The sequence below is a fragment of the Spinacia oleracea genome, chromosome 4 (genome assembly GCF_020520425.1).
Source record: "Spinacia oleracea cultivar Varoflay chromosome 4, BTI_SOV_V1, whole genome shotgun sequence".
Lineage (NCBI taxonomy): Eukaryota > Viridiplantae > Streptophyta > Magnoliopsida > Caryophyllales > Amaranthaceae > Spinacia > Spinacia oleracea.
The window spans coordinates 67,165,770-67,174,763 of record NC_079490.1 but is presented as its reverse complement, the minus strand read 5'-3'; the positions used below and the strand labels follow the sequence as shown (position 1 = coordinate 67,174,763).

Genomic DNA, 8,994 nt, shown 5'->3' with positions numbered 1-8,994 from the left:
GTGTCAATTTTCATGCAACTTTTCATTTTAGAGCAACAATGTTCATCAATTGCAAGCTTGAAACTAGCCTTGGCGTCTCCCGCTTTCAAAGTGATTAGTCCTTCTTGCACATCGATAAGAGCACCCGCGGTGGACAAAAATGGCCTCCCCAAGATAATGGGGGTATGGGCATCCTCCTCAATGTCCAAGACGACGAAATCCACAAGGTAAGTAAGCTCGCCAACAACTAGGGGAACATCCTCAACCTTGCCAATAGGATACTTGACCGAACGGTCGGCAAGTTGCAAGGTGATGTTGGTTAGGACAAGATCTCCAACGTCAAGCTTGGCAAACACCGAATAAGGTAGTATACTAACGCTAGCACCCAAATCACACAAGGCATTGCTTATTTCAAGCTCCTTAATAGCACAAGGGATAGAAAAACTTCCCGGGTCTTTGAGTTTGGGTGGCGTTTTGTTAAGAATGATAGCATTACAATTTTCGGTGAGGCTCACCGTCTCCTTTACGTCGCAATTCCGCTTCCCATTCAAGATTTGCTTAAGGAATCTTGAGTAGGTAGGCATTTGTTTCAACGCATCCATAAAAGGGAGAGTGAAATGCAATTTTCGAAGAACCTCAAGACATTTTGAGAATTGCACATCTAACTTGTGCCTTTTAACTCTTTGGGGATAGGGGGGAGGAGGAGTTGGGAGAGGAGGAAGAGGAGTCTCCTTCGACTTATCACCATCACTCATGTCGTCGACATGAGACTTCTCTTCCGCATCATCACGGTCCGAGGACTCATTTCCCATAGAACTCTCACCCCTAGAGCTAGGAGCTTCAACATGCGTAGCACTATCATCTATGGTCTTCCCACTCCTTGTCACAATGGCATACAATTGCTTAGGAGGTTGACCTTGGGGTGGGAGATGTATGCACTTGTTGCTCTTTGATAGTGCTAGCTAGTTGAGCAAGTTTGGTCTCAATCATCTTCAAGTGAGTGTTGGATTGTTTGAATCCATCCTTAAACTCGATATTCTTCTTGGCTTGCGCCCCCACAAACGACTCTATGAGAGCCTCAAGATTAGACTTAAGAGGCGGGAGTGGTTGAGGTGCAATGCCATAACCACTAAGGTTTGCTTGATATTGGTTGCCAAAGATCCTCGGTCCATTCAATCCGGGAGGTGGCAATTGAGATGCACCATAAGGACCTCCCGAGTTCAAAGGATAACCCCCACTTGAGGCACCCCTAAATTGCCCATAAGAGTAGTTATAACCCCCTCCACCTTGATGGTTGGGATTATAACTCCCTTAGGTCTTGCCTTGATTGTGTTTTTGGAAGAGTTATGGGTGGTTCTCTTTGGAAACCCTTGCGAGATCCCACTCGCCCTCATGAGCGATTGTGGGGTTCAAAGAGCTTGTTGCATGCGCTTAAATGCAACCGTGATTCCTACGAAAGTGAGTTAGTGTGCATTCTTGTTGTTCTTATTTTCGTAATTTTGATTTTGAATAAAAAAGCTCATTCTCCTTCCCGTTTCTCATTCTAGCTTTGCTTGAGGACAAGCAAAGGTTAGCTTGGGGGAGTTTGATGAGAGACATTTATGTCGCTCTTAGCTTAGGATTTTAGTTCATTTTATTAGCATTTTATTATTATTTTTGCTTAGTTTTATCGTTTTTAGTTCGTTTATTGCGTTTTTGCATTTATCGTAAAATTTTCTCGTCTTGCGCATATTTTAGTCGTTTTTGCTCTAAACGTGCCTTTTGTGCGCATTCTTATTGCGTAAGGTTCGTTTTGAGTATTAACGTATTATTAATGTGTCATTATGCTTGTCGACGAGTTATATGTTTTACGATTTGTAAAAATGTTAAACGAATTAATAATAATGTTTTTGATTTTCAATAACATGTATTGCGATTTTCTAACATGCTACGTTGCTTATTAATATGCAGCGACGAAGCAAGCCATGAGCTTATGCAAGGAGCTGCAATGTGCAGCAAGGCAGCCACAGTAGCAGCCTCACAAGTGCACACAAACAGCAACACAAACAGCACACAAACAGCCACCATTAGCTGTTGTTTAAGGCTTCGCAGCAGCCCCTTTTGAGCTCTTTTTCATCACCAAACAGCCCCTTGATAGTGGATGTACATGGGCAAGAATGGAAGCCTCAATCATCCTTGTACTGCATGAAAAACAGCAGCCAAACACGAGCAAGAACAACAGCTAAACATCGAGCAAACAGCAGCCATAGCTGCTGTACTTTTGCGCACATATGCAGCCCTTGTTCGTGGCTTTGCAGCTCCTCTTGTGCTCACCAACGAGCAACTTTGCATTGCCTTGAGAGCAGCCTTGTAGCTCCATGATAACATCAGCAAAAGAGAAGAATAGCAGCCATGTAGCGCAGCAACACGAGCAGAACCGCAGCAGCTGCTGTGTGCGAGCACACAGCTATTCTGTGCGACCACACAGCTTCTGTGCGAGCACACAGCTCTTCCCGTGCCACCACACAAATCTGCAAAAATGGATCAGGAACTCAGTGGTGTTTTGTGCGAACGCACGGCTTCTTTCGTGCGAACACACGGCTGCGCGGAGATGTTTAAATACGAAATCACAGCAACTTAGTTTTACGTAGTTTTCATTTTCTAATTTTCATATTTTAGGATTAGCTTAGAATTCTAGAGAGAGAAATAGATTAGGGATTAGATTAGAGATTAGGATTAGGATTCTTAGCTTCAAATTCTTGAATCTTAGTTAAATTCCATCATCATTTTCAGATTTCTTTTCTATTTCTTTTGAGCTTTGTTCTTCACTTTGTTCTTCAAAGTTTGATGCTAATTCTTCAATTCAAGGTATAATTATTCATTTCTTTTTGATTAGTTCTTTAATTCTTTAATTGCTTCATTAATTTCGTTTATGCTTTGATTTCATGCTTGAATTCTAGAATTAGTTTCATATTTTGAATTTCATTGATTTTCCCCCAATTTTTGTGGTTTGAATTTTCTGAATTTTATTGTTTCAATTAGCTTCATTAGTTCAATTAGTTTCATGATTAGGATTAATATTAGTTTAATGTTGATGTTAATCATGCTAATTGAGTAGTTTAGTCTAGAGGTTAGGGATGAAGCTTTGGCATTGAATTTGGGGAATTTTAGGGAAAATTCATGATTGATGTTGTGATTAAATGTGATTTAGTTATAGGATTTTCCATGACCAATTGAGTAGTAGTTGCAAATTCTAGTTGATTGGATTAGATTGGAATGTATGATTTAGGTTTGGCAAGACATTGTGGGCCTAATTCATGCAAGTGAATGATAGTTCCTATTATATGCAAGCTAATCTAGCTTAAGACTATGCGAAAGCTTTCCATAGGCTAGGTTGCTTCGCGTGCTCTATCCGAGAGGTGGCGAGTACGTCATTAGTTTTCAATCCCCTATTGGCTATGTCGTTGCATATTCATGAATGTCTTGACCTTGTTATTTCTTTGATTCGATTTCCATTGCCGATTCCCGAAATCTCTAGAGTTTCTTTATTTGTTTGCATTTCTAGATTTCATTAGTTGAATTCAAAAACTCAAATTCCATCCGAACTAGCTTGTGAACGCATAGATTGATAAGTCAAATATATCCATTCCTATGGGACGATCCCTATACTTGCCTCTATAGTCCATATAGCCGGTTAGTTAGGTGTTTTATAAATTTTGTTTGGTGAGGTGATTTTCTATTCAACGACGGAAAAACACCCTATCAAATCCACAAGGAAAGTAAGTTCGCCAACAACTAGGGGAACGTACATCCTCAACCTTGCCAATAGGATACTTGACCGAACGGTCGGCAAGTTGCAAGGTGATGGTGGTTGGGACAAGATCTCCAACGTCAAGCTTGGAAAACACCGAATAAGGTAGTATACTAACGCTAGCACCCAAATCACACAAGGCATTGCTTATTTCAAGCTCCTTAATAGCACAAGGGATAGAAAAACTTCCCAGGTCTTTGAGTTTGGGTGGCGTTTTGTTAAGAATGATAGCACTACAATTTTCGGTGAGGCTCACCGTCTCCTTTACGTCGCAATTCCGCTTCCTATTCAAGATTTCCTTAAGGAATCTTGAGTAGGTAGGCATTTGTTTCAAAGCATCCATAAAGGGGAGAGTGAAATGCAATTTTCGAAGAACCTCAAGACATTTTGAGAATTGCACATCTAACTTGTGCCTTTTAACTCTTTGGGGATAGGGGGGAGGAGGAGTTGGGAGAGGAGGAAGAGGAGTCTCCTTCGACTTATCACCATCACTCATGTCGTCGACATGAGACTTCTCTTCCGCATCATCAAGGTCCGATGACTCATTTCCCATAGAACTCTCACCCCTAGAGCTAGGAGCTTCAACATGCGTAGCACTATCATCTAAGGTCTTCCCACTCCTTGGCACAATGGCATACAATTGCTTAGGAGGTTGACCTTGGGGTGGGAGACTTGTATGCACTTGTTGCTCTTTGATACTGCTAGCTAGTTGAGCAAGTTGGGTCTCAATCATCTTCAAGTGAGTGTTGGATTGTTTGAATCCATCCTCAAACTCGACATTCTTCTTGGCTTGCGCCCCCACAAACGACTCCATGAGAGCCTCAAGATTATACTTAAGAGGCGGGAGTGGTGGAGGTGCAACGCCATAACCACTAAGGTTTGCTTGATATTGGTTGCCAAAGGTCCTCGGTCCATTGAATCCGGGAGGTGGCAATTGAGATTCACCATAAGGACCTCCCGAGTTCAAAGGATAACCCCCACTTGAGGCACCCCTAAATTTCCCATAAGAGTAGTTATAACCCCCTCCACCTTGATGGTTGGGATTATAACTCCCTTGGTTGTATTGGCCTTGATTGCCAAAACCTTGAGCTTGACCATAGGGCGCTTGGCTTTGATAGCCTTGTGCTCTATAGCCACCTCGATTTTGGCTATCATACCCACTTCCTTGGCCATAGCCTTGGTGGGGACCATACATGGAGGGCCCTCTAGGTTGCCTAGAAAAATTAGGATTGTTAGGGTTATCATTCCTAGATCTCTCATTTACGGCATTAGCATACTCTATATAAAACTTGCCTTCATACGAAGGGCCATAATCCACAAATGACAAGTTATGAACTAAGGGGCATGCATCGGGGGAATGACTATAGTCTTGGCAATTTTTGCAAAATAAGGTGCCCGGAGGCATTGAGCCATAAGGACTAACCTTGCCCTTCCCCTTAGAGAGAAGAGTGGCCGAGGGAGGAGGGATTGTATATGGTGATGGCGATTGGTTTGGTGTGTTTTCGAGCTTCTCCAAGCGTGAGGTAAGCTTCTCTATCATTTGTGCTTGCTCTATGGCGTACACCGAACCCTTACCATCTTCACTCCTACTTTTCGCATCATAATTCCTTGTGCCTACATGCCAAGATTGGTAGTTTTGAACTACATCCTCAATTATTTCCTCTATTTGATCCTCAGTTTTATTCATAATGGGGCCTCCCGCGCCCGCATCAAGACTTTTCTTCGAACTTGGACTCAACCCCAAGTAGAATGTTTGGAGCAACAACCATTTAGGAATCCCATGGTGAGGGCATTCCCTTTGGTACTCCTTAAAACGATCCCATGCTTCGAAGAGTGACTCATCTCGCTTTTTCTCAAAGGATTGAATCTTGTGGCGACACTCCGCCGTCTTCCCATACGAATAGAACTTGTTTAAGAATGCACTTGTCACTTCGGTCCAAGTGAAAAGTGAGTTGGGCTTGACCTCCTTGTCAAGCCAATCACTTGCTCGCCCAAGTAGAGAGAACCGAAACAATGTCAACCTCACATAATCCGATGTGACACCATTGTGCTTGATTGTGTCACAATAGTGCTCGAACTGTTTGAGATGTTCGTGAGGTGATTAATTACTCTTCCCACAAAAGGGGTGGCTTTGCACCAAATTGATCAAGGCGGACATGATCTCAAAGTTGTTGGCACCCGTTGTTGGGGCTTGAAAACCACATGTACCTTCGAATGCCCCCGGTATTCCCAAGTTCTTAACCGGGAGCGCCATATTCTCAAAAACTTGCTCACTCTCTTGTTGTTCCTCACCAACACTCAACGATGCGTTATTGCTTGATGAGCTAGACCGTACACGCCTTTGTCTCCTAAGTGTCCTCTCCAATTCAAGGTCAAGAGGATGGAGGGTCCTTTGACGAGAACGCCCCCTAACAAGCATACAAACTCATGAAAAACCGTGAGCAATGCCAAGGAAAAAGAAAGCTAAGCGAAATTACAATGTTTTTGTATTTTCTAATGATGAACTAGTCTCAACTTAAACTCAAAAACAACAAACGCTCCCCGGCAACGGCGCCATTTTGATAAGCGTATTTTCCGTCGTTGATAGAAAACAACCTATGCAAACAATATTTATAAAACCACTCAACTACAGGCTAGCGGTAAGCAAAGGGATCGTCCCAAAGAAACAGTGGTTATTGAGTTTGAAAGTCAATCTAGTTCGAACAAGGATTTGGTTTGGAATTGTCACTTTTAAGAATCTAAAACTAAGAATTATGCAAAAATTGAATCAAGAAAGGGAAACGTTAGGGAGTCGGGGATAGGCTAGGGAAACCGAGGGAAATGAATTCAACTATCTAGCAATGGTGATCATGCAACGAAATGGTGATTAGGCAAATGGCATCTAAAGACGAACCCGCCACCTCTCGGATAGGGAACGCTAAGCGTCTAATCCACGGAAGAGCTTTCGCCTAATCCTAGATTAAACTAGCTAGCATATAATAGGCACCGCCATTTGATCACACAAGATAGGCCCACAATCTCTCGCCAAACCTATTATATGGTTCCACGTTAACCCAATCGAATAGCATTTGCAACTACCACTCAACTAGCATGGATATCCTATCATCAAATCATATTTAATCACATGAATCAACCAACAATCAATCAACAATTTCCCCTAATTAAGCCCCTAGATTCTCCCCTTTCCCTAACCTAATTCTACTCACTAATCATTCTAGAAATCAAGCAATCCATTAATTCTAAGCTAGCAAGCATGAAATTGAAGGAGTAGGAGAAGAGAATTAAGAGTTCAATTGCACAATCAAATCACAAATTGAATATCAAAGTAACTTCAATCAATGAAATCAAGAATTCAAGAAATTAAGGAATTGAAGAACAATCAACAACAAAGCAAGAGCAAGAATTAAGAAACTAAGAATTAAATTGCAAGAAAAAGAGAAGAGCTGAAGGAATTACAGATTTGAAGATTGAAATCAATGACTTTCTCTCTCTAGAACACTAGCTTGAAGAGTAAAATATCTAAAACTTCCTAAATTCTATTTCTGAAATTTTTTGTTAATGAAAATAAAGAAAATTCTATTTATACTAAACCCCAAAAATAAGAGATTTAAACTCGAAAACTGAATCCCGCGCAGCCGTGCGAACGGGCATACCCAGCTGCGATCGCACCTGTGCGATGGTGTTGTGATTCCATGCGAACGAGCTCAGCGACGATTCTCCTCCTTCGATCTGTGCGATCGTGCTCAGCAACCTTGCGATCGCACGGTTCTGACTTGGCCAATTCTTCATAAATCCTCATGTGCTCGCACAGGAATTCAGTGCGAGCCCACCAAAATTCCGTGCCAGCGGGCTCCTCTTTGGTGCGATCGCACAAAATCACTCATAATTCCTGCATCGATTTTGCAGATTCGTGCGAACGAGCTCTTCTTCTGGTGCCGTCGCACAAATTCCCATATAGTTCCTACATCGATTTTCCGAATTCGTGCGAACACACACTCCTGGGGACACGAGCACACGAACCTGCTTGACTTTGGAGGCAACTTTGCTGACCCGTGCGAACGCACATAAATTCCGTGCGATCGCACGGGCTCTGTTCGAGCAATTCTTAGCCATTTTCCATCATTTTGAACATTTTTACCTGAAAAGTACAAAGATGGAATAAGGGGATAAAAATGCAACAAAACTATGCAAAACTATCAAAAAGCATAATAAAATTCTAGAAAATCCTAGGCCTAGAGCGACATAAATGCCGCTCATCAAAAATCCATCCCCTCTTCATCACCTCCCTTCCAGTGTACCCACACCCACCCTTAGACTCGACTTTTTTTGTTAACAGAGTGTTGAATTTTAAAATTCTATTATATATAGCCTTTGAATATTCGTTTGTCTGATTAGAGTTATTGAGTAAATAAACAAAACATTATAATATATAAGTTAATATGTAAGTTAATATAATCAATCTGATGAAGGATTAGCGACTCGTGCGGGTCCAACCTAAAATCCATCATCGCCTTTCACCCGCCATGAATACATTTTTCAACCCTATCACCCAATAAATCAACTTTCCTTCATCGCCGCCCACTTAGGGTGGATGCACAGAGGGATTTCCCAAAAAAACTCGCCTCATTGACAATCTGACATCCCTATATTCGATAAATAATCCAATTTTCCTTTCAACTAAATTTTAAATATATTGACATAATTTTATTACAAAGTATCAAAATGATTGTATTAGTTATAATATTGACAAAAATATTAAAAAGTGACATACGTAATTAGGATTAGGTGAGTGTTCACAAATCCGATCAATTCGAACTCGCCCCATAACCAAGGTGGGTACATGTTATCCTTATACCTATCCACCAAAAATCTCTTTTTGTTAGTCAACATTAGTCACCATCTACGTTTAACTTAGTCGTCAAACCAATCTAAAAATTCAAACTCGCCCCATCATTAAGTGTGATTCACCATTTACATATATATAAATTTTATTTAGCACGAAATTTTAAAGTGATATTGCAATCATTTACATTAATATATATAAAAAAAAAATTTTGTTATTTCAAACATATTATTAATAAGGAAACTTAATCATCTAGATCATATGACTTTGGACATAGCTGATTACGATATATTAGTCAAATTTTCAATCAACATGCTCTTAAGATTTTAATAATATGATCGAATAAATTATTATCTGTGATCCGTATAAAGATTTACGATAA

The 8,994-nt window shown here is 40.9% G+C and overlaps 1 pseudogene; it reads left to right on the top strand.

Annotated features, from left to right (window-relative positions):
* The first annotated feature begins 5,544 nt into the window (after positions 1-5,544).
* Positions 5,545-5,645, top strand: LOC130460309 (uncharacterized; annotated as a pseudogene).
* The last annotated feature ends 3,349 nt before the right edge of the window (positions 5,646-8,994 follow it).